This window comes from Bos javanicus, chromosome 24, assembly GCF_032452875.1.
Source record: "Bos javanicus breed banteng chromosome 24, ARS-OSU_banteng_1.0, whole genome shotgun sequence".
NCBI classification, from domain to species: domain Eukaryota; kingdom Metazoa; phylum Chordata; class Mammalia; order Artiodactyla; family Bovidae; genus Bos; species Bos javanicus.
Genome location: NC_083891.1, coordinates 37,672,660 through 37,695,301, shown reverse-complemented (window position 1 = coordinate 37,695,301; position 22,642 = coordinate 37,672,660). Strand labels below are relative to the sequence as shown.

General features: G+C 46.5%; 1 protein-coding gene and 2 long non-coding RNA genes across 21 annotated transcripts in view; 1 reads left to right on the top strand and 2 right to left on the bottom strand.

Moving 5' to 3' along the window:
- DLGAP1 (DLG associated protein 1) overlaps positions 1–22,642 on the top strand; it is a 784,377-nt gene that overhangs the window by 702,799 nt on the left and 58,936 nt on the right. The gene's annotated exons all lie outside the window — the stretch shown is intronic.
- LOC133237623 (uncharacterized) lies at positions 2,428–20,286 on the bottom strand. The gene is made up of 3 exons (XR_009733273.1): positions 19,308–20,286; positions 11,480–19,099; positions 2,428–8,101 (listed from the first exon to the last, which is right to left on the bottom strand). It is a non-coding gene; the product is annotated as an uncharacterized LOC133237623 (long non-coding RNA).
- Positions 20,716–22,642, bottom strand: part of LOC133237625 (uncharacterized) — a 36,130-nt gene continuing 34,203 nt past the window's right edge. The window contains exon 3 of the long non-coding RNA XR_009733277.1: positions 20,716–22,504. This is a non-coding gene — a long non-coding RNA (uncharacterized LOC133237625). The remainder of the gene's footprint in view (positions 22,505–22,642) is intronic.

The window sequence follows — 22,642 nt, the reverse complement described above, 5'->3', positions numbered from 1 at the left end:
AAGTCTGAGGGCAGGGCGTGAGCAGGCTGTGTGTCCTGGAGCCCCTCTTGTCGGCTTGCAGACTGCTGTCTGCTCCCTCGTCCTCAGGTGGCCCTTCCTCTGTGAGCACACTCCCCGGCACCTCTCTCTTATTATTAGGACCCAATCCTATTGGATTCCAGCTCACTCTCATCTGACCTAATCACTTCTTTAAAGGCCTTTTTTTTTTTTTTTTAAGTCTTTTTTGAATTTGTTACAATATTGTTTGTTTTATTTGCCCAAGAAGCATGTGGGATCTTAGTTCCCTGACCAGGGATCAAGTCTGCATCCCTTCATTAGAAGGCTAAGCCCTAACTAGTAGACGACCAGGGAAGTTCCTCTTTAAAGGCCGTATCTCCAAACACAGTTGCCTTTTGAGGTCCTAAGAGTAAGGACTTCAACAGTTGAATTTGGGGGAGCACACCCTCAGCTCATAACCGCGGACTGCAGGCCTGGGAGACTCGTACATAAAGTTCACTTCCGTCCCCTCTCTCCGTGTAACAGGTGGGCTCCGCGCAGTTAAGGCAGGTGTGGGGAGGGGAAGGTCAAGCTGGGATGGTCACAGTGTGGCCCCTCAGCCTAGGCCTGCCTCTTGGTCCTAGGACAGAGATGGGAGGAAGGGAAAGGAGGTCCAAGAAGCCCCCACAGGCTGGGTCTTAGTCTCTATAAGCACGAAGCAGCATTGAAGGCTCACTCTCCCAAGAGCCGGTTCCCTGCAGAAGACTTGCTGCATACACAGTTTACAGCAAGGCACAGGCACTGCACCAAGTCCATACGCGCCCTGGACCCAGAGGAAGTAAAGGAGCAGACAGTGAGGCTCGTGTGTGACGGCCTTCTGCACGGCCTGTGTGGCAGAAAATGATTTCATCCTCGAGGCATGGCTCTGAGAAGGAAGTCAAACAGCCCACAAGTTGAAATAAACCAAACAGTCTTATCTTATTCTTGATTCATGGGTTCCTCTTTCTTCAAAGGAAGCCTTCAGAGGCAGGACTCTATGAACTGTCACCATCAGAGTGACTGCTGTTGCAAAGTCCCTCCTGGGACCTCGCATCTGTGACTCATAACACCTGGGATCGCTGACATTTTCCCCTGACAGATCTTTACTACTCACTGGTCAGACTCACTACCCAACATGGGCTTAAAAAATTAAATATACCTGAGTGCTTAAGTATAACCCATGTGTGTGCTCAGTCACATCTGACTCTCTGTGATCCCCTGGACTGCAGACCACCAGGCTCCTCTGTCCATGGAGTTTTCCAGGCAAGAATACTGCAGTGGGTTGCCATCTCCTCCTCCAGGGGATCTTCCTGACCCAGGAATCGAACCCACATCTCCTGTGTCTCCTGCAGCGGCAGGTGGGTTCTTTACCACTAGCGCCAACTGGGAAGTCCCTATATATAAAAATATATGTTTATACTAAGTGAAATATGCCCATCACAAAAAGGACAAACACTATATGATCCCACTTACATGAGAGACCTAGTCGTTAAATTCAGAGACAGAAAGTAGAAGGGTGATTGCCGGGGCTGGGGAGGGGGAAGGGGAAGTTCTCATTTAATGTAAAGAGTTTCAGTTTTGCAAGATGAAGAGGGCCTGGAGATTGGTTGCACAACAGTGTGAATGTAGTTACTGAACTATACACTTAAAAATGGAACACGGTACCTTTTATGTTATGTATATTTTAGCACCATATTTTTAAAAAGGCTGCTGTTGGAATCATGTAATAGAACAGACTCGTGGTTGGGGTCAAGCAAACCTAAGTTTGAATCTCATATCTTCCACTCACTAGTTTGGGGACAAGGTTCTGAGTTTTTTTTGTTTAGTGCCTTCCAAGTTTTAATATTTCTCTGTTTCTAGTGGGCAGGAATTTGTAAAGAGCTTCAGTTGGGTCGTTCTGGCCCAAGGTCTCTCCCCAGCTTGCAGCTGGGTGGGTGGAGGGCTGGAACACTGGAGGCTGGCTGAGGATCTCCCCCTCTTCTTAGAGTCTCAAGGCTTCTTCATATGGTCTTTCCACGTGGCTGACTTGGGCTTCCTTTCAGCATGGCGGCCTCGGGACAACGGGATGCTTCTGTGGCGGCTCAGGGCTCCAAGCAGGCAGATGGCCCAGGGACAAAGGGAGACGCAGCATCACCTTCTCTGATGCGGCCTTGGAGGCATGCACTCTCACTTCCTTCATACTCTGTTGGTCACAAGCAAATCACACACTTCCCCAAGTTCAAGGGGAGGGGTATTAGACTCCACCGCATGATGGGAAGTGGCAGAGTTCTAGAGTAGGGTTGGCAAATTATGACTGTTGGACCAAACCAGGCTCACCTCTCCAAGGCAGCCATGTCCGTGTGTTTATATCTTGTCTGTGGCTTTGCCACAGAGTCAAAGTTGAGTGTTTGGGACAGATACTATGTGGTCTGGGACAGATACTATGTGGTCTGCAAAGCCAAAAATATTCACCGTACAGCTCTTTATAGAAAAGTTTCCTGATCCTGTTCTAGAAGACCATGTTAGATGGACAATATTGTTTTAGCCACCTTTGGAGTATGATATTGGCTGCAGGCAGGTTACCAGCCTCTCTGAAGTTCACCAGGGTCTCCAAACCTGTGAAAACTAATGGGGTGTGTGTGTGTGTGTGTGTGTGTGTGTGTGTTCAGTTGTGTTCAACTCTTTGAGACCCCATGGACTGTAGCCCGCCAGGCTCCTCTGTCCATGGGATTTCCCAGGCAAGAATACTGGAGTGGGTTGCCACTTCCTGCTTCAGGGGATCTTCCTGACCCAAAGATCGAACCCGAGTCTCTTGCGTCTCCTGCATTAGCAGGTGGATTCTTTCCCACTGCGTTACCTGGAAAGCCCATAAAAAAGGAATGATGATCGTATGTAAAAGGTACTTAGCACAATTCTATGCCTATAACAGTTCTTCTCCTTCCAGGCTTAATTATGATTTGAGAGTCACTGAAAGGCGTTTACTGCTGGTGTAGGTCTATTAACTGTCAGAAATTCCCAATTTAGACCTTACTTGGAATTTAGGCAGACTTTACAGACGCCCTCTATTTAAACACATATTTATTACTCTGGAGGAAGGATCTGTTTGCAAGAATTCTTTTAAAAATGCAATCCTTGCCATCCTCCAGTGCATTAGTTTATTGGACTCACTAGATTTTTATCTTCCAAGGAGCAAATACTTCAGGAACTGGGGCAGCCTGGTAAATTTGGAATTGAGTGAGCAGGGGAAGAGCATGGCAGTGGTGGGTCTCCAGTGGCCTCGGGAGAGAAAAGCACATGAAATTTGACCTGCTTCACGGTTAAGCTCAGGGCTGCCTCTGCCCCAGACAAAGCAATGAAAAATATTTTCTTGCCCTCGCCTTGCCCATTGCCTCCCTTTCCAAGTGCCCAGACTTTTTATGTCTCCCCCAAACTCCTCCACTGGCCAAAATCTCCCTCGGATGTTTTCTCTCCTCCCCTGGATATTTCCAAGGCCAGTCCCCCAGCAGATGATCTGCCTGTGACTCTGCTTTCTTCCTTGCTCCACATTCGAACCAGGTCCTTCGAGAGCCTAGTTATTCAAAGCTTCTGAACTCTCTCTAGAGGAAAACTTCTAGCCAAGAAAATAGAGACCCCAAACAGGCCCTTACAGGGGTAACATTAGACCAACCAGTCCCAAATCTCTTCTTCATGGACCCAAAAACCACTGAAATTAACAACTGTATGTGTGCATCATTTTAAAAAGTTATATTCTATCTCCTCTCCAAGATATGTGTGACTCCAATCACTCTTAAAAATCTACTTAGCTTCAACCTGAGCTGTGTTGGAAGAACCGTTCCTTTTCATTATGCCTATTTGTTGCCGTGTTATTTTTACATCAAATATTATGAGTGTTTGGGGGGCCGTGGAGAGGAGACGTTTGTGACTAAGTGATTAGAGACCATTCCCTTTGGCCCTATTAATTTTTATAGCATTTTCCCCATCTTACTTGGCTGAGACTTGCAATTTTGTGCAAATTTTATAGAACACCTTCTGGTATCTGCAGAATCCCAACTTCTGGTATCTGCAGAATCCCAACTCCGTTTCAGTCAAAGGCCAGTTGAGTTTATGCTGCTCCAGGAAGAAATACAGTTTGGAAACATTACTCAGCTGGCTGCCAAAAAAGTAACTGTTAGTACTATGACCTGTGCTCCTTCTACTGTAACCTCAGCCCAGAACCTTTGCAATTACCAAAGGGCTTTTACAAGCTCCGCCTCCTCGGCGTTCACTCTAACAGTCATTTTATAGTTATTGTCCTGTTCTACAGATTGTCGTTAAAAAGAACATGAAGCAGTGATGTACATTGCCCTAGATCACAGACCTACTCATTGATGGACCTGGAATTCCAAGGACTTTGGCTCCATTCATACTTAAATTCATACTTCATTAATTCATACTTCCTAAGTGTACCAGGCACTGGGCCCTTTCAGCCAACACTGCTTCCGTTACTCCTTTCTGCCGAATGCTTGTGTTCATTTTATATCCAGTATCACTGACAAAGTGCTGCCAACCATTCTCTTTCAACCATTTCCACGTTCCGCTTCCCTGGTGGCTCGGTGGTAAAGAAGCCACCTGTACACAACGCAAGCGACATGGATGCAATTCCTGGGAGGGAAAGGTCCCCTAGAGAAGAAAACGGCAACCCACTGCGGTATTCTTGCCTGGAGAATCCTGTGGCCAGAGGAGCCTGGAGGGCTGCAGTCGATGGGGTAGAAAAGAGTTGGACATGACTGAGCCACAAAGCACGAGCAACCATTCTCTTAAGCTCAAAAAAATTTTTTTGACAACATACTTCCTAATCCCTCTTAGGTGAGCAATAGGAAAACGGACTAAAATGAGAGCCTTCGAGACATGTTTAGTAGAAAAGCTTTGGTTGTTTTGCTTATTTTTAGCTCAGGTAAACATCTGGGGAGTAACTAAAAATAAAAACGCGTCTGATGTGGTCAGTGTTTGTACTTTTCTCACTAAAACTGTGAATATAAAGGTCACATGAAATCAGAATTTTTGTGTGTATCTGTAATAGGAGCAACAGATGGTGGATGTATTGAATGACAGAGTTTTAACCTAAGATTCAGTTTGTTTTGTCACCTACCACCTACCTGGCACCAGATTAGACAACTGAGACATCTGGTTGCCAAGGAGATGAGATGGCGTCATTGGACCACATCTGTGTTCAAGTATAGCTTCAGAGTTTCGCAGGCCTTCTACGCAGGAGCAGCGGTACTGCCGGCTTACTAGCTGCTAAGACAAGACAGATTTCCATTTTGAAACAGTTGATGTTGTTGTTGTTTAGTCAATAAGTCGTGTCCAACTCTTTGAAATCCAATGGACTATAGCCTGCCAGGCTCCTCTGTCCATGGGATTTCCTAGACAAGCATACTGGAGAGGGTTGCCATTTCTTACTCCAAGTGATCTTTCCAACCCAGTGATAGAACTCACATCTCCTGCATTGCAGGCAGATTCTCACCACTGGGCCACCTAGGAAGCCGTATACTATTAATTGAGCACTTACTATGTGTCAGGCAAGATTCTTAGCATTTCTCAAATATTACTTCATTTCATCCTCCCGACAACCCTGCAAGGGTTACTATCTTTATTTCACATAGTTAAGACAACAACAACTGATGATTGAACAGATTAAATAGCCTTCCTTAGGCCTGCCTCCCAAACATATTCTGAGATGTCATGCACGATTGCTTCTCAGGCATTGAAAGCAGATAAAGTTATTGTTGTCTGTTTGATAGGTTTTTAGTAATTTAAGTGCATCATCTTAGGACTAGTATCCTACCTAATTACTATGGCAAACTAGGGAAATTTAGTTGACTAGCCTTAAGTAGAGCTTGGAGAGGGTCTGTGCTTTTAAATTCTCAAGCACTTGAACTTAAAGTGAGCTGGTCCCATGCACATCCTGCCCTCCAATCCTCTCTAGCTGGAAGTCAATCATGTTGACCATGAGCGCAAACGAAAACATACTTGAAAATGTCTTTGGTTTGTCTGTTTTCGTCTTTTACGAACTGAGTGGTAATATAGAAAGTAGGAAAAAAGTTTTAATCACTGATGGGGATCCATCCTGCAAGACCTCAGAAATTCATTGCAATGTCTGCATTTTCCAAGGTAGGAGACAACAGAGGCCGGGGCCAGTCATCCATGTGATTTCAGGAGGTAGAAGCTTCAGAGGGTGGAAATGGGGCATATGTGTGTGTGTGTGTGCTCAGTTGTGTCTAACTCTTTGTGAGCCCATGGACTGTAGCCCACAAGTCTCCTCTGTCCATGGAATTCTCCAGGCAAGAATGCTGGAGTGGATTGCCTTTTCCTTTTCCAGGGGATCTTCCCAACCCAAGGATCAAACCTGAGTCTTTTGGGTCTCCTTCGCTGGTCATTGGCAGGTGGGTTCTCTACCACTGCACCACCTGGGGAGCCCACTTGGGAATGGGGCGCAGTGGGGCAAAGCTGATAAAAATGGACCAGGCAGGCCACAAGCCCCCACCAGAGGGGAGGGCTCGAGCTTAGCGAAGATGCAAGACTTTCACAGGACATTTTTATTTTCTCTCTGCATCTCCTCCTCTCAGTGGATGGCTCCAGGGCTGGGAGGGCAGAGCATGGGGCTGCTCAAAGCTGAGTGGTAAAGGAAGGCCTCTCTAAAGAGAGGATTTATGAGCTGAGACCAGAGGGACTAGAAGAAAGTTTAACAGTGAGCACTAGGGACAGCCGTCTGGAAGTGTGCCCTCTCGCACTTGGGATGTCCACGTAGGACTCTTTATGCTGGAGAAACCCCAACATCTGAAAAGGGTAGGATCTCCCTGCTCCAGTAAAACCTCCTCAGGGAAGTTTCAAGATGGTTTTTGCAATACTGGAATTGTGTTGTATCAAATAACATAGAAGGAAAGAAGAAAGAGCCTCCTTCCTGTGTTTGTGGGGCTTCCCTGGTGGCTTAGAAGGTAAAACATCTGCCTGCAGTGGAGGAGACCCAGGTTTGATTCCTGGGTTGGGACAATCCCCTGGAGGAAGAAATGGCTACCCACTCCAGTATTTCTTGCCTGGACAATTCCATGGATGGAGGATCATGGCGGGCTACAGTCCACTGGGTTGAAAAAGAGTCGGACACAACTGAGCGACTATCACTTTTCCTATGTCTGAGATGTTAGTGCCACACCAAATCCTCTTTCTTGATATCAACTATATCATTGGGATTCCCCTGGGTGGTCCAGTGGGTTAGACTCCATGTTCTTTAATGCAGGGGTGCTGGGTTCAAACCCTGGTCAAGGCACTGGATTATGCATGCTGTAACTAAGACTTGGTGCCCCCAAATAAATGGAGGGAAAAAAAAACTACATCATCTGTCTCATGACACTGTGAGGTCATCGATGCCATCACCCTAACTCAATGGATAAGGAAATGGGGTGAGAGATGAGTCATCTGAAGTCCTTCATCCAGTAACTGGCAAGTCAGGATTGGACCAGCTCTGGTCATCTTTAAGCACCACTAGAGGAAGCTGGGCCACTGCAGCTGAGCACATCTCTGAAATAGAGATGACCTGATTTGGTGATCTCTTGTGTCATCGCATTTGCCAAACAAAATCATTTACGCCAACATGTGAGTGGAGCAGGAAACAAAGACCTACTTTATCACTAATTTCTCCCTGCTCTCATCCCAAAGCATCAGCACAGGATCGGAACAAGCAGAGCGTGATGAGTTCTACAGGAAAGATAGGTAGGAGGTGCTCACGGAACACAAAGGAAGTGAATCCTGAAGCATGAACAGTTTCCCAAGCCAGGAAGGATGCTTAGCATCTGTTAAGTCACTGCCTAAGTGCCAGGCAAACAGATCAATTAGTAAATCAATAAAAGGGAGTAAAATTAGAGTGACTCAGATGTTAAAGGCATTCATTTTCTCCGATCACAGCAAGTCTAGAGGCAGGGCAGCCAATGAATATACAAAACCAGCTTCTTGCCATCTTCTGTCTTCTGGAGCAGAGACTCCTTGTGGTCCCCAGATGGCAGCCACAGTTCAAGGTGTCTCTCACTGATGACAATGTCCAGCGGAAGAAAAGGGATGTCACTGACTTGTGTCACTGTTAAAAAAAAAAGGAGGTTAACTTTCAACAAAGCACTTGCAAGAGAATTCCCTTCTCATCCTTCATCTTGCAGAACAGCGAAGATTGAGCCTTCACATCTAGGGAGGGGTCTACCTCCCTGAAAAGTCATGCATGCCTAGTTAGCAAGGAGGGTGGTTAAAAGAAAGCAAACAACACCTGCCACAGGTATAAAGGCATGAAAAAAGATGGAATTCTGAATGTTGGGGTGGCCAAAAAGTTGTTAGTTGTGAAGATGTCGGGAGAGGCTAAAAATATACACTGTGTGCATACATGCCTCAGTTAAGTCCGACTCTGCGACCCATGGGCTGTAGCCTGCCAGGCTCCTCTGTCAATGGAAATCTTCCATGCCCTCCACCAGGGTATCTTACCCACCCAGGGATCAAAGCCAGGTTTCCTTCGTCTCCTGCACTGGCAGGCGGGTTCTTTACAACAATCGCCAGCTGGAAAGCCTGATATACACTGCAGCCAGGTGGAAGAGGAATTATATGCCAGTGTTTGGCTGTCTCACAGGTACATGTTCCTTACTTTTAAAATATGAGTAAAATAATAATGTTAAGAGGTTTTCATTATTTTTTTAATGTGGCAATTGTATAAAATTTCCTTCAAAAAACAAATGGTTTAAAAAAAGACAAAATAGACAAAACCACATATAGTAAAACTATTTAATCAGGCCTCAGCAGTGAAGAAATATTAGCGTACCTAATTTTCATTCTGACATTTGTACTTTTTTGTGATTATAGTAGTAATGCCTGTTCACTGTTTTGTTTTTTTTTTTAATTGGAAAATTCCGAGAAGCCCAAAGAATAAAGTAAGAATCATCCACAGACCACCACTTGGTTATCATGACTTAGTGCTGAATGTGTTTATCTAGAGTTGCAGTCGAAAGTGACTTCAAATTTTCTGTCAAATGAAGGCAAGCTACTGCCAGTCCGTTTAGAGGGGGAAAAAGCAACACATAAATATATAGGTTGAGTTAGAGTCAAACATGGCACATAACATGGGTGAGGGGAAGAATTATCATTGTTTTCTTTTTTTCCCTAAAGGGGTGTATTTCTGGTTTGTTGACTTTCTGCAGGTCTAACCCCCCAGCTCTGTAACTGAGGAAAGAACACAAGTATATCCTTGAGAGCCAGGTCTGTGGGGTAGTTCTGGTTGGGAGGAATGGGGAACCGGGCACAGGAACTGAGGCTGAATCTCAACCTGGTGAGTTACAGCTTTGGTTTACAGCTTTGGTCCTCAGAGTTACATCAGGTCAGGACACGGGGGCTTCAGCTCTAGAAAAGCCACTAGAATGCTCACGTTGGCACGTTCAGAAAGGCTCTGTCTGTCCTCTTTGAAGCAGCCCCTGCAAGGGGTCAGGATGAACAAGAGTTTAATTTTGCACTTTCACTTTTTTAATATTTATTTGGCTACACTGGGTCTCAATTGTGGTATGTGGCATCTAGTTCTCTGACCAAGGGTCAAACCCAGGCCCCCTGCATTGGGAGCACAGAGTCTTAGCCACTGGGTCACCAGGGAAGCCCCTGCACTTTCAATTCTTAAAAGGAAATCTGAACGTTTCTGTATCTAATAGCAAACAAGAGCAAAGCTGCTTTTAGAAATGCTGGAACCTGCCTGGGCAGGAATCTGTTATGAATGCTATTGGGTTTTGTTTTTTTTAAGCCCTCTTTTTCTTTATTTTTATTGATTCTTTCAGGCACACATGTTAGGGGCGCTACTGGTTTCTGGGTAAATGGTTTGCTTGCTGCATGCTGTTAAAAATCTACTGAAAGACAAACAGTACCCTTCTACCAGAGAGCCATATGACTTTGGGAAAGTTACTTAACCTCTCTGGTCCTCAGAAAGTTCAAGGGAAGAGATCTTAGAGATCATGGAGCTCTGCTCCTCACGATCTGGGACTCAGAGAGGGTGAGTGACCAGCCAAAAGGCCAACAGCTTCCCCCGTGTTTTATTAACATTTTGATTTTTAAAAGGAGTCCAGTGAATTTAGAAATTAATTAGGTTGTGTTTCAAGAGCAAATGAACAAGAGACTTCAGTGTCAAAGAATGAAAACTAAGGCCTTGAGAAATAGATATTATACATTATAATAACTATCCAAATGGGTTTGTAGGAAAAAAAATGTGAACTAAGATGTGACACATTCTATGAACAATATTTACCCCCCTCCAAATATTTACGGGATACCCCCTTGGAACCTAAAGTCCAGTAAAGAACTGAAGATAATCATGATGTAGTAAGTGCTCTGTCAGATAAAAAGTGAGGTGTTCTTATGAGAACTAAGAGAAGGCATTTAGGAGGACTTCCGGAAGCCTTCATGTAAGAGGTGACACCCCAGCTGGTACATGAAGGAGAAAGAGAGCAGCAAGTTCCTGCAGGGAAATTCCATCTGCAGAGGCCAGGGAGCTCGAGGCTCGAACATCTAAAGGTAAAAGCTGTCAAGGGGATGTGGAGTTCTGAGACCTTAAAGATGAGAAGCTAAAGTCCCAAGCCCTGGACGCTGCTCTTTATCCCGAGGGCAGAACTGTCAAGCTGGATCCATTCAGAATCTCCCGCTGCTGCTCGGAGCACGTACAGTAGTTTGGAGGCGAGGAGCAGACAGACTCAGTGAGACTGATTAGAAAAAATATTTCTCAAGCTCTTTGGACAAACAAGATACATTTTACGTGCTAACCCGGGATGTACCCACAAAACCGAACTGACTGCCTTTGTTTGATGCACTCTTAAGTTTTCTAATCCACTCCATTTTTTTTTCTTTCTTTTTTTAATGGTGAAACTGCAGGACCCACCTCAATTGACTCATGACCCATTAATAAGTCACACCTGGTAGTCTGAGGCACCTCGAGGTAGGAATTTTGGCTGTCATCCTCCAGAGAGGAGATAACAGGATCCAGGAAAGCAGAAAGGAGGATTGTAGGAGGTGGAAAGATTCCAGAAGGATTTAAGAGAGAGGAGGGTTAGGACCCAAAGGAATTAAGAGGTTGTGGCTTGAACTTGTATGAAAACGTGTCTGGCTAAGATGGGGGATGTTAGCTTGAAGAATCTACCTGGAGGGTAAAGGGTGTTTGGGATAAAAAAAAAAAAAAGCCCATTTTGTTTGGTCAATACAAGTGTAGCCCTTCATTTGAGGTCTACCTAAAGAAAATCATTTGAGTTCTATCTGAAGAAAAACCTTCTAAAGATGAAATTATGTAACTCCAGAAAACGGTCAAGTTTTACTAAAAGAGGGAGCAAAATGGTGGCACTTTAAAGGAAGAAATCATTCCTGGGGGAGCTCTGCAGCGAGCCTCAAAATTCTACTTAGAAAGAACAGGCAAGCTCACATCCCCAGGAAGTAACCCAGATCAAAGTCTCACCTGGTTCTTTGCTGTGGCTGCCACCAGCTTTTCTAAGACTGAGAACAGGGTAAGTATAGCCTCTGACTTTTCATGTAGCAAACCGTTGGCAGGAGCTAACTGCTTTACAAAGTTGGCAGCAGTTTTAGAACCCCCGATCGCTAATTCAGGAAGGGAGCAGGCGTTGCTTATGCACTTCTTGTAAAAAATGAAAATCCATTAACTTTATTCTTCACGCACGCTCTCCGACAGCATCAGGTCAAAGGGGCTTTTTTTCCTTCCACTTTTCAGGGCTTTCCAGAGTCCCAATCTGGCTCCTTCTAAATCTTTTCTTTTACAAAACAATAGGGAGGGGTGGTAGCCTGTGGCTAGTTGAAGATTTTGAACAATAGGTGTTTCTGAGCCGGGTTTATTGAAATGGTCCTGTCGGTGTCCTGGGGGGGACTGTAAATGAGATGTCGACAGGAGCTCTTTTGTGTGGACAGCATTCGGCCTGAAAGAGAGGAATTTCCTTTCTGTGCTAGTATTTAAAGTAGATTTGCTGCTGCTTTCCCTGGAACTTTTTATCCAACTGCCGGAGCTAACAGCACTGGATGAGTCACTCAGCGTGGCTGGGACTTCCTCCCCTCCCTGGCAGGGCTCTGTCTCTCAGGCATTTACATTTAGAAAGGACGGCTCCTAAGAAGATTGCTCGGATTTTCATCAGCTTGAGCCTCTTTTTCAGGTCTTCACGGGGACCTGAGCCGGCAGCCATCCTGACCCCCCAGGAGCCGGCAGCCACGCCGGGCTGTTTTTCTTAACTCCCTGGAAGACTTTTGGCTGTTTTGTTCCCTTTCTTTTTTTAAAATCCAGGGAGGGTGAGACAAACATCTCCTCCGACTTAGGCCTTTCCCTCCCCCTTTTTTGTAAATGACAGGCAATTTCAGTTTACTGTAATTACTTCGGGCTGAGGTTGGACTAACCCCACCCTTAGAAGATAAGGTAACCGTTTTATTACCTCGCAGCCAGGTGCCTGGGGGTGACAAGACTGCCTTTTATCTGGAGACGTGACAAGGTTATCAGCAACTGAAAGGGGCTGAACCTTTGAGCGGTGGCCATTAAGATGCTTTCCCTTCACTGGGATCAATTTCCTAACTCATTATTGGTAGTTAAATTTGATCCAAAGACCAGCTCTGGTGGTTTCCTCCAGGGTTTCCGCATTCCTGCACTTCAGCCATGTACAGATGAATGGTGTAAACTGCAACTGCCAGCCAATCCCATAACAGGAGCTTGACATTCTAACCACGGCCCCAAACGTATAACCCACAGAATAGTTTAAAATTCTCATTTGGTAGCTTTGCAGTGGGCATAGTTGCTTTTTTTCAAAGAATTGATTAATTAAAAAAAAATCCTTCCCCTATGACAGTAGAAATCCAAAAGAATCAAAATGAATCACCTTTACTAGCCAAGGTTACACCAGGAGGCTGTTCAGGGCTTCTTTTATTTACTTTTTTAATATTAAAAAAAAAAAAACACTTTTTATTTCGTATTGGAGGTTGGCCGATTAACAGTGTTGTGATAGTTTCAGATGAAGAGTGAAGGGACTGCTATACGTGTGCATGCACCCTTGTTTTAGATTTTTTTAAAAATTAGTGCTTGATGTATTTCTGTTTGCAGTTCACTGACACACATTGGTTTATTCTTAAATCAAGCTTGTTTTACATGGATTCTCTGGGTTATCTCTTGGATTGGAAATGTGGGATAAAAACTTATGTTTGGTAAACGATTTTCCAACTGTATCCTGGGTAGAGCGTTAGTGAATGAAGAATGCTCTTGCAGATGAACGTTCAGGTAAGTGTCCTGAGCTGCGCTCTGCTCTGCTTAGTCGTTCAGTTCTGTCGACTTCTGAGTTGCATCAAGTGAGCGCTGCACCGGCCTGGACTTAGCTCAGAACCACTCTCCTGTCAGGACACGTTAGGGTGGGCCAAGGTGAAGAATGTTACTTTTATCTCTTTTCCCCTGAAGTCAGATCGAAGCTGAGGGTAGGGGGTGAGAATGGGGAAGAGAGTGATGGAAGGGATGACTCAAAACACATACAGAACACACATAATCTTGCAGATATGGAGTGTTTATCTCCAAGGACACATCAGACTACTGCATCCTGTAATTTATGAAGATAACATTCCACACTGTAGAAAGATGCCAGTTAAAAGCCGCTATTAGTAGTACCCCTTCCCAGGTGTCGCTAGTGGTAAAGAACCCACATGCCAATGCAGGAGACAAAAGATGAGGGTTCGATTCCTGGGTCGGGAAGATCCCCTGGAGAAGGGAATGGCAACCCACTCCAGTATTCTTGCCTGGAGAATCTCGTGGACAGAGAAGCCCCGCAGGTACAGTCCATGGGGTCATAAAGAGTGGGATACGACTGAAGCGACTTAGCATCTATCACCATTATTTTAAAAAAAAAGATGTTTCTAAGGACAGCATGTGAAAACACACACAGTGAGAAACCAACAAACATCCAGAACTCCACACGGTCAAGGAGAGAGAGAAGTTGTTAGAAGTACTATTGAATTTGATGTTCGATTCCTCTTTTCCTTTAAGATATAGAAACCTTGCCCGCCCACCAGGGCAAGCCCACCACCGCCCAGTCACTATCTATCCACCACCCTCCTCCTGGGCTGGACTGGGACAGAGTTCTATCCAGGGCCAGACAAGCCTGGGAGCAGGAGGCTCTGATGCCCGAGGCACCTGAAGTCATGGCCACCATCCTTCAGTGACTCTGCAACCCCATGGGCTATAGCCTGCCAGGCTTCTCTGTTAATGGAATTCTCCATTTCCTTCTCCAGGGGCTCTTTCCGACCCAGGGATCAAACCTGAGTCTCCTGTGTCTCTTGCATTGGCAGGTGGATTCTTTACTACTGAGCCACTATAAGCCTCCAGAGGTTCTGAAAACCAGAGACCAAAACCTGACCTGGCAGCTACTTGCAGCGTGACTATTTCACCTCTTCCAGTAGACAGACGCCTTAGCGTCCGCATGCTCCCGGGGTGTGTCACGCTCATCAGTTTCTACAATCTGAGAAGTTACAAGTCTCAAGCAAGTCCCAAGAGATTCACAAAAGGGCTTTTAGTCACTGTTCTCATGAGGGTTCAGTGGAGATGCTTAAGGCCCCAAGTACAGGACAGCTCTTTAACAGAAGAGAAAGGAGGCTTAGATGGGAAGAACCCAGGTTCTAATCAGACCCAAGGCGGAGAACGTGTGTATCCCCACCATATTTCCCCTTTAGTAACCCTAAGTTTGTTTTCAATGTCTTTAAGTCTGTTTCTGTTTTGTAAACAAGTTCATTTGTGTCATTTTTTAAAAACTAGATGCCACAGGGAACTCTCTGGCCGTTCAGTGGTTAAGACTCTGTACTTGTGTTAGGTAGGTAGAATAGGGAAAAGGAGTCCAAAATGGCGGTGGCTAAAAGACAAGGAAGGTCCGAGGACCAGAGTGAAGACTTCAGGCAGAACAAACAGAACAAACAGCACTCCTGGCTAAGCCCAATTTGCATAGGGCAGGCCCAGGTGGAGGAAAAACATAAAAGGAGGAGCCAAAGCGCTTTCTCTCGGACTCTCTCTCTTTCTCTCTCTCTCTTTCTCCCTCCCCACGCACTTCTCCACTCTCTTCTCTTCGAGTCTTGGATTCTCCTCCTATCTTATAAATAAAATAGAGCTGTAACACTGATTTGCCTAAGAGCTGTAGCACGGTTTGTCCAAGACCCGAGAGCTGTGACGCGCCGAGGGCTTTAACGTCCGTTGCTCCAAATCTTTGTTGTGACGAGACAAAGAACCGAGGAACATACACTCGCGTGACACTTGCAATGCAGATGGGCCCAGGTTCCATCCCTGGTCAGGGAAGTGAGATCCCACAAGCTGCATGGCATGGCCAAAAAAAGAAAAAGAAATTAGATTCCACATATAAGCTATATATCACGTGACACTGTCTTTCACTGACTTACTTCACTTAGTATAATAATATCTAGGTCCATCCATGTTGCTGCAAATGGCATTATTTTGTTCTTTTTCACAACTAATATTCCATTGTATATGTGTGTGTGTGTGTGTATATATACATATACATGTGTGTATGTATATATATACATGTGTGTGTGTGTGTATATATACACACACACACACCACATCTTCTTATCTATTCCTTTTGTCAGTGGCATTTAGGTTGCTTCTGTATTTTGGCTGTTTTAAAAAGTGCTGCGAGGAATAATGGGGTGTATTTTTATTTTTTAATGGCTTTCCCCGGATATATGGCCAGGAGTGAGACTGCAGGATCAAATGGCAGTTCTGTTTTTAGTTTTTTAAGGAACTTCCATACTGTTCTTCATAGTGGCTGTACCAATTTGCATTCCCACCAACAGTGTGGGAGGGTTCCTTGGATATTATTCAATGGTGGCAATGACCAAAACCCCACTGAAGAGTGGAAATGGAAATGCAGTCTGTAAGTGGCCCTTTACGCCCCCACTGTAAAGGATGATGGTGTTTGCTGTGTGGTGTGGACAGAGAGAGACAGGGTTGGGGGGGGAGGTTGGGGCCCGGCCAAATTCTCTGGACCTGTGTCCTCATCTGTCAGTGACATGGCTGGATAATGAGGTGTCGTTTGAAGGCTGATCCTGTCATCTGGGAGTCAGTAAGGGGCCGCTGGCGTTCTGGGGCCCAGTGAGCTGGTAGATGGTATTCCACAATTTAACCCACAGTCTTTCCTGGTTTTCCTTTGAGGAGGGGGGTTCCAGGGAGGAAGGAGGAAAGGAGCCGGATGAATAATAAGCTGCCTCACTGCACAGACCAGGCCCTCACATGCCCTGCTCTGCAGACACAAGTAATCATTCCTCCTCATCGTGCTCCAGCCCGCAAGAAGGCGAGCTGGAGGCAGTTTCTTGCTCCTTTGCTTCATCGCACATCCTGTCTGTCTCCCCAGGTTTGTCTGGAGCAAAAGCTTCTGCTCCAGGCTGAGCCCTTCCACCAGACGCTGTGTCCGCAGGGCAGCAGCATCACGAGTTCCACCTTCTCTCCCGAGTCCAGAGAGTTGGCCAGTGAGCAGAGGTTCCTGATCGATTCAACCACAAGTTTCACTCAGCCTGGCAGACACTCCTGACCTCACTTGGTTTGGACAGGTCACTCACTCTGCATGGCCAGCTCACTGTTTCGAGGGAGACCAGCGGGCAGTGTGTGCCTGAGACCCTACCCCCACTTGGTGCCCATCAGTCACTCTCTCCAGCGGGGGCTGGCATCCCTGAGGTCTGCTGTATGGCCCAGACACAACCCCACGGCAGGGAGTCCTGCTGGGCTGTTTGTATGGTGGTGTCTCTTGCTTTTCAGGTCCCATGGTACATGTGACACTAGTTCTCATGAAATGAGACCAGGAATAATGAGGAGCCAAAGAATAAACTGTGTGTTGGAGAAGACTCTTGAGAGTCCCTTGGACTGCAAGGAGATCAAACCAGTCAATCCTAAAGGAAATCAACCCTGAATATTCATTGATGCTGAAGCTCCAATACTTTGGCCACCTGATGCGAAGAGCTGACTCACTGGGGAAGACTGAGGGCAGGAGGAGAAGGGGACGACAGAGGATGAGGTGGTTGGATGGTATCACGGACTCGATGGACATGAGTTTGAGCAGATTCCAGGAGATAGTGAAGGACAGGGAAGGCTGGCGTATTGCAGTCCATGGGGTCACAGAGTCAGACAGGACTTAGGGACTGAACTGAAAGAGTAAAAGGAGTGGAAGGAGCTGAGGAGGAAAGGCAGCTGCCTGGGGCAAGGGCAGTGAATGTGTGGCACCTCCCACAGCCAACTACTTGTGCCCCTGGGTAAAGCCCAGCAGAGAGGGTGGAGGAAGTTCAGAAGATAATCCACAGGACTCATTGCTTCCAGCTGATAGAGGTGGGCCATTCACAGTCTAACTCTATGTCAAAAGTCAGCCAGTCACAGCTGGACTTGGCCAGCACTCAACAAGGCCAAAGAGAAACGGGTATCAGTGACAGGAGGTTGTGTCACAACATCCAAGGTCACAGACTGGCTTTGCTGAGTATTCATTTTTCTTTCTATCCTGGTGACCTTGCTTTCCTGATTATTAGTCCCTTTTTCTTCTTCTCCAGGAAGTCCCTTCTCATCCCTGTTCTTTCCTTCAGGTAACAAGTATTTACCACCATTCCACTATGTCCCACGCATGATCCAAGTACTGCAGTCGTCATGAACACAACGGACAACAATGCCTGACCTTGTGATCCTTACATCCTTAACTAATTACTCTGTCTCAGTCTGGAAGGGGAAAAAAATTCAGCTAACAGAGAATATAGGCAAGTGTTGCTGAGAAGTGATATCTAACAAGAAAGGAAAGCTGGGTGATGAGCTTAATAGAAAAATGTCCTCCACCCCTGACACCATCCTCACCCCAGGCTTCCCAGGCTTCTTGTCTTCCAAGACTCAGTCTGCTGGAGCCTGAGGAAATGGGGGACCAGCTGCCCAAACAGGAAACTTTATTTCATTCTGTAACCCTGACCTTGAGCCCCAAACCTTCCCCTCCTGTCAGCAGTGCATTCAACCCAGGAAGACTTGCTGACCTGGCAGGTACAAATTTTGAAAACTACACAAAATGTTACAGACATTAAAATAGGAAAAAAAAAACAAACAAAAAATCCCTAGGCCCTAGAGGAAGTGGTATATCTGATTCAGTGGTTAAAAATCGCTTCATAAAGTCATGGAACAAATGGAAGTTTAATCCTAACAGATGACACTGCCGGGGCAGTCACTTGTGTGCGTGGATGACTCAGTAGCACCTGTTGGAGAGGGTGGGAAAATGAGCCGTGAAATCCTGAAGGCATTCCCTGCTAGAAGCAACGGCCCCACCTGGCAAATTAGTAAACCGGGCGTTCTCAACATCCTGCCTGGAACCTTTGTGCCCAGTTCTATGAAGGCGGTGACTCACCTGAGTTACCGGTCAAATGATTCTTACTCAGAGCCCTCTGTTTTTAACCGTTAATATTAAATGATCAAGGCAACCTCTAGCCAAATGTCCATCTACTTTCAAGATGTTCCTTTGAAATGATTGATTTTGGGCAACAACTGGTTTTACAAAGGGCAACCCTCAATTTCTCTAGTGTTTAACAGGTTGCCAAGCTTCATTGAAGGTCCACATTAGAGGCTTTGGACCTCAGTCCCTGGACCTGGGCCTTCTAAAATGACTTTCTTCCAAACCTCATTTAACTTCCTTTAATTTACTTAATTAATGGAATTTTCTGAAGGGAACAGTTACTTTGATCTGAACCTCTTTCTTAGTTTCCGGTTAACATTTCCAGAGCAAGACAGGAGTGGGGTGAGGGGCGGGAGCTCCCAGGAGCTCACAACTGCAGTTCTCCAAATCAGAGACCTTGGAGGAGCCTGAGAGGAAGAAGGCTGGTTGAAAATACTGCCCTTGGCATTTTCGTGGGTGTTTGCCCCACACACAGATAAAAGGGGTGGGGGTGGGGGGACGACGGTGTGCTGCAAAGCAAGTTCTCTGGAAGCTGGGCCTGCAGCTTGGAAATCTTCAGTCATCCTTGCAAATCAACCAACCGGAAACCAGCGATGGGAATTAGAAATGCTTCTACCTGGAAAGTCTCCTGCAAACTAACGACAAATTCAGACACAAATGGAAAATGCAAGTCCCACCCAGCAGGAATCCTCAGTTTCCCAGCTATTCATCCTCACAGCCATCCCCCTAACCAAAAGGCCACAGCAGTTTTAGCTTTGCACCTTGCCAAGGAAGCAAACACTGCTGCCCTAGGTGCTGGTTAGGGGGGAAAAAAACCCAGCAACCTCAACCCGCAGGTCTTACCTTTCAGTAAGGGGAAAAAATTTTGTTGAGGTGGTAAGTTAAAAAGCAAGACATTCTGAGTGGTGACTTCCACTCTGCGTTTTTTGAGCAGACCAACGCAGCCCCTGTTGTTTAGCCTAGTAGGCGCTGGGCTACTCTTTTGGGGACCCCATGGGCTGCATGCAGCTCGCCAGGCTCTTCTGTCCATGGGATTTTCCAGGCAGGAATACTGGAATGGGTTTGCCACATCTTTCGCCAGGGGATCTTCCCGATCCAGGGATCGAGCCCGCGTCTCCCTGCATTGGCAGACGGATTCTTTTACCACTGAGCTACCAGGGAAGCCAGTCCCCTGTCCCAGCGTGGCTTACCTGGGAGCCCAGCCTCGGAGTTCAAGGTACATCAACGATCCGAGCTTTGGTCACCAGGGGGCGCGCGCGAGCGGAGCTGCCCGGAGCGATACTTCTGTTTTCTCAGACTTTGAGTTGAGAGGCGGGGGAAGGGCAAGGGGCGGAGGGAAGGGTGGGGGTGGCGAGGGAGATGCAGCTGGCTTTCAGAAAAATCCCTTTGTTCTCTGTAATCTTGCCGCTTGCCAGTTTAGAAGGCCAAGGTTGCCACGTTACCTGTTGCCAGGGTCCTGCGAGTGCCTGGAGAAAATGTGGGCGACAGAGGTAGCGCGCACAGTCCTCGGGCTCGGTGGCTCTGCAGCCCTTTGCCCCGGCTGGGCGCTGACATTTGGAAAGCAGCTGCTGCGATCGCCGAGCAGTTTGGTTGTAGTTGTAACAGAGGAGTGGCTGCGTCTTACATCATTTCCAGGCATGAAGTGCCTGGGGCTTTTTTTTTTTTTTAATGACTAATTTTCGGATCCCTGCCTCCTTGGAGTTTGGGACAGAACATGTACTGTGCACGACAGCCTCACCTCAGGAAGCCCAAGGTTTGTAGCAACTTGTTAAAACAACTTGGGTGCCTCTTTAAAAAAAAAAAAAAAAAAGCTGTGACTCTGAAACAAACCTTTTCATTTTTCCTTCTGAAAACAATGTTGCGTTTGATTAGCCGCGGAGGCTCGCTGGAAGTCGGCTTTCCCCGGTGAAGCCCGGCTGCTATCGGTTGAATAGATCTCGAAGCCAGACAAGCCGGGGCTTGGGGCATTTGTCTGGCATTAGGAAGTGTCTGGAACACTGGTAACTACCAACTGGCCAGTCCTATGACTACAAGAGTTATGACACCGCCCCTCCCTCTGTCCACATCCCTCTCCGCCCCCCTCCACCGCACACAAGCCTGCTTCTCTCTACTTAACAAGGAGGAAAAGTTTAACTCTTTTCTGTGGTTTACGTGGAGGGTGGCTCTGGTGGAAATCGGTCTCCTGGCCACAGCCCTTGAGCCAAAACTAACCAGGAAAGAGGCCAGCAGAAGCCCTGCCCCCACCCCCCGCCCCGCAGGAGCCCTGCGCCCCGTCCCCAGTCCCCCGAAGCCCTCTGATCGCCGTCTCCTCACCGTGGGGCCGGCAGGTCGCAGACCGCTGACCACCACACTCTGGGTGGCCTGGAAACGTTAAGCTGTAAATATTTTGCAACAAGGGAGCGATTTTTCCGTGTATATTTTGGTTTTGTGCAGTTTCTCTTCTTTTGCCGCGTTTTAAGGTCGCAGCTGGGCACCCCTTGCTGACCACTCCAAATGTAGTCATCCTCCAGACCTTAGACCCAGACAACTGAGTTAGAAGCAGTTTCCTGGAGGTCCTCTTGGAGAGCATTGTCCTCTACTGGACATGGTGTTTCAGGGAAGGTTTACTAGGCGGATGAACACAGGTGGTTTGGCTGAACAAGAAGAGATGGGATTTGAAGCCCTGTCGGACACGACTGAGTGACTTCCCTTTCACTTTTCACTTTCATGCATTGGAGAAGGAAATGGCAACCCACTCCAGTGTTCTTGCCTGGAGAATCCCAGGGACGGGGGAGCCTGGTGGGCTGCCGTCTATGGGGTCTCACAGAGTCGGACACGACTGAAGCGACAGCAGCAGCAGCAGAGCATCTGAGAGTGGCATGATTCAGTGAAGTTAGTTACCTGCCCTGAGCCTCAGTCTTACTATCAAACAAATGGGTTTAGTGAGATCCATATTCCTGGGTCACGAGACCATGTCTATTGAATTCTTTTTTAATGGCAATGAAGAAATACCATTTAGGTCCCTTTATATATTTTTAAATATTTATTTGGCTGCTCTGGGTCTTTGTTGCTGCAGGAGGCATCTTTGCCCTTCGTTGTCTCATGGGATCTTTGGTTGTGGCATGTGAATGCTTAGTTTCGACATGTAGGATCTAGTTCCCTGATGAAGAATCGAACCCCGGGCCTCCTGCATTGGGAGCACAAAGTCTTAACCACTGGACTACCAGGGGAAAAGTGTGAAAGTCAGTTCTTCACATCAGATGGCCAAATTATTGGAGTTTCAGCTTCAGCATGAGTCTTTCCAATGAATATTCAGGACTGATTTCCTTTAGGATTGACTAGTTGGATCTCTTTGCAGTCCAAGGGACTCTCGAGTCTTCTCCCACACCACAGTTCAAAAGCATCAACTCTTCGGCACTCAGCCTTCTTTATAGTCCAACTCTCACATCCATACATGACTACTGGAAAACCATAGCTTTGACTAGACAGACCTTTGTTGGCAAAATAATGTCTCTGCTTTTGAATATGCTATCTAGGTTGGTCATAACTTTCCTTCCAAGGAGCAAGTGTCCTTTAATTTCATGGCTGCAGTCACCATCTGCAGTGATTTTGGAGCCCCCCAAAATAAAGTCTGTCACTGTTCCCATTGTTTCCCCACCTATTTGCCATGAAGTGATGGGACCAGATGCCATGATCTTAGTTTTCTGAGTGTTGAGCCAACTTTTTCACTCTCCTCTTTGACTTTCATCAAGAGGCTCTTTAGTTCTTCTTCACTTTCTGCCCTAAGTGTAGTGTCATCTGCATATCTGAGGTTATTGATATTTCTCCCGGCAATCTTGATTCCAGCTTGTACTTCATCCAGCTTAGCATTTCTCATGATGTACTCTGCACATAAGTTAAATAAGCAGGGTGACAATATACAGCCTTGATGTACTCCTTTTTCCCAATCTGGAACCAGTCTGTTATTCCACGTCCAGTTCTAACTGTCTCTTCTTGACCTGCATACAGATTTCTCAGGAGGCAGGTCAGGTGGTCAGCCTCCAGAATCATTCACATGATTCCTGTTGACATGGAAGAGGAGATGATAATGGTCACTAGGTGGCGCCAAGTTGCATTTGGCCCTGTGGGGAGTGTAGCCAACCCCATCATCACTCTAGGAATAATGAGACACTCCCCACCCCCCAAATCACAGGTATCAC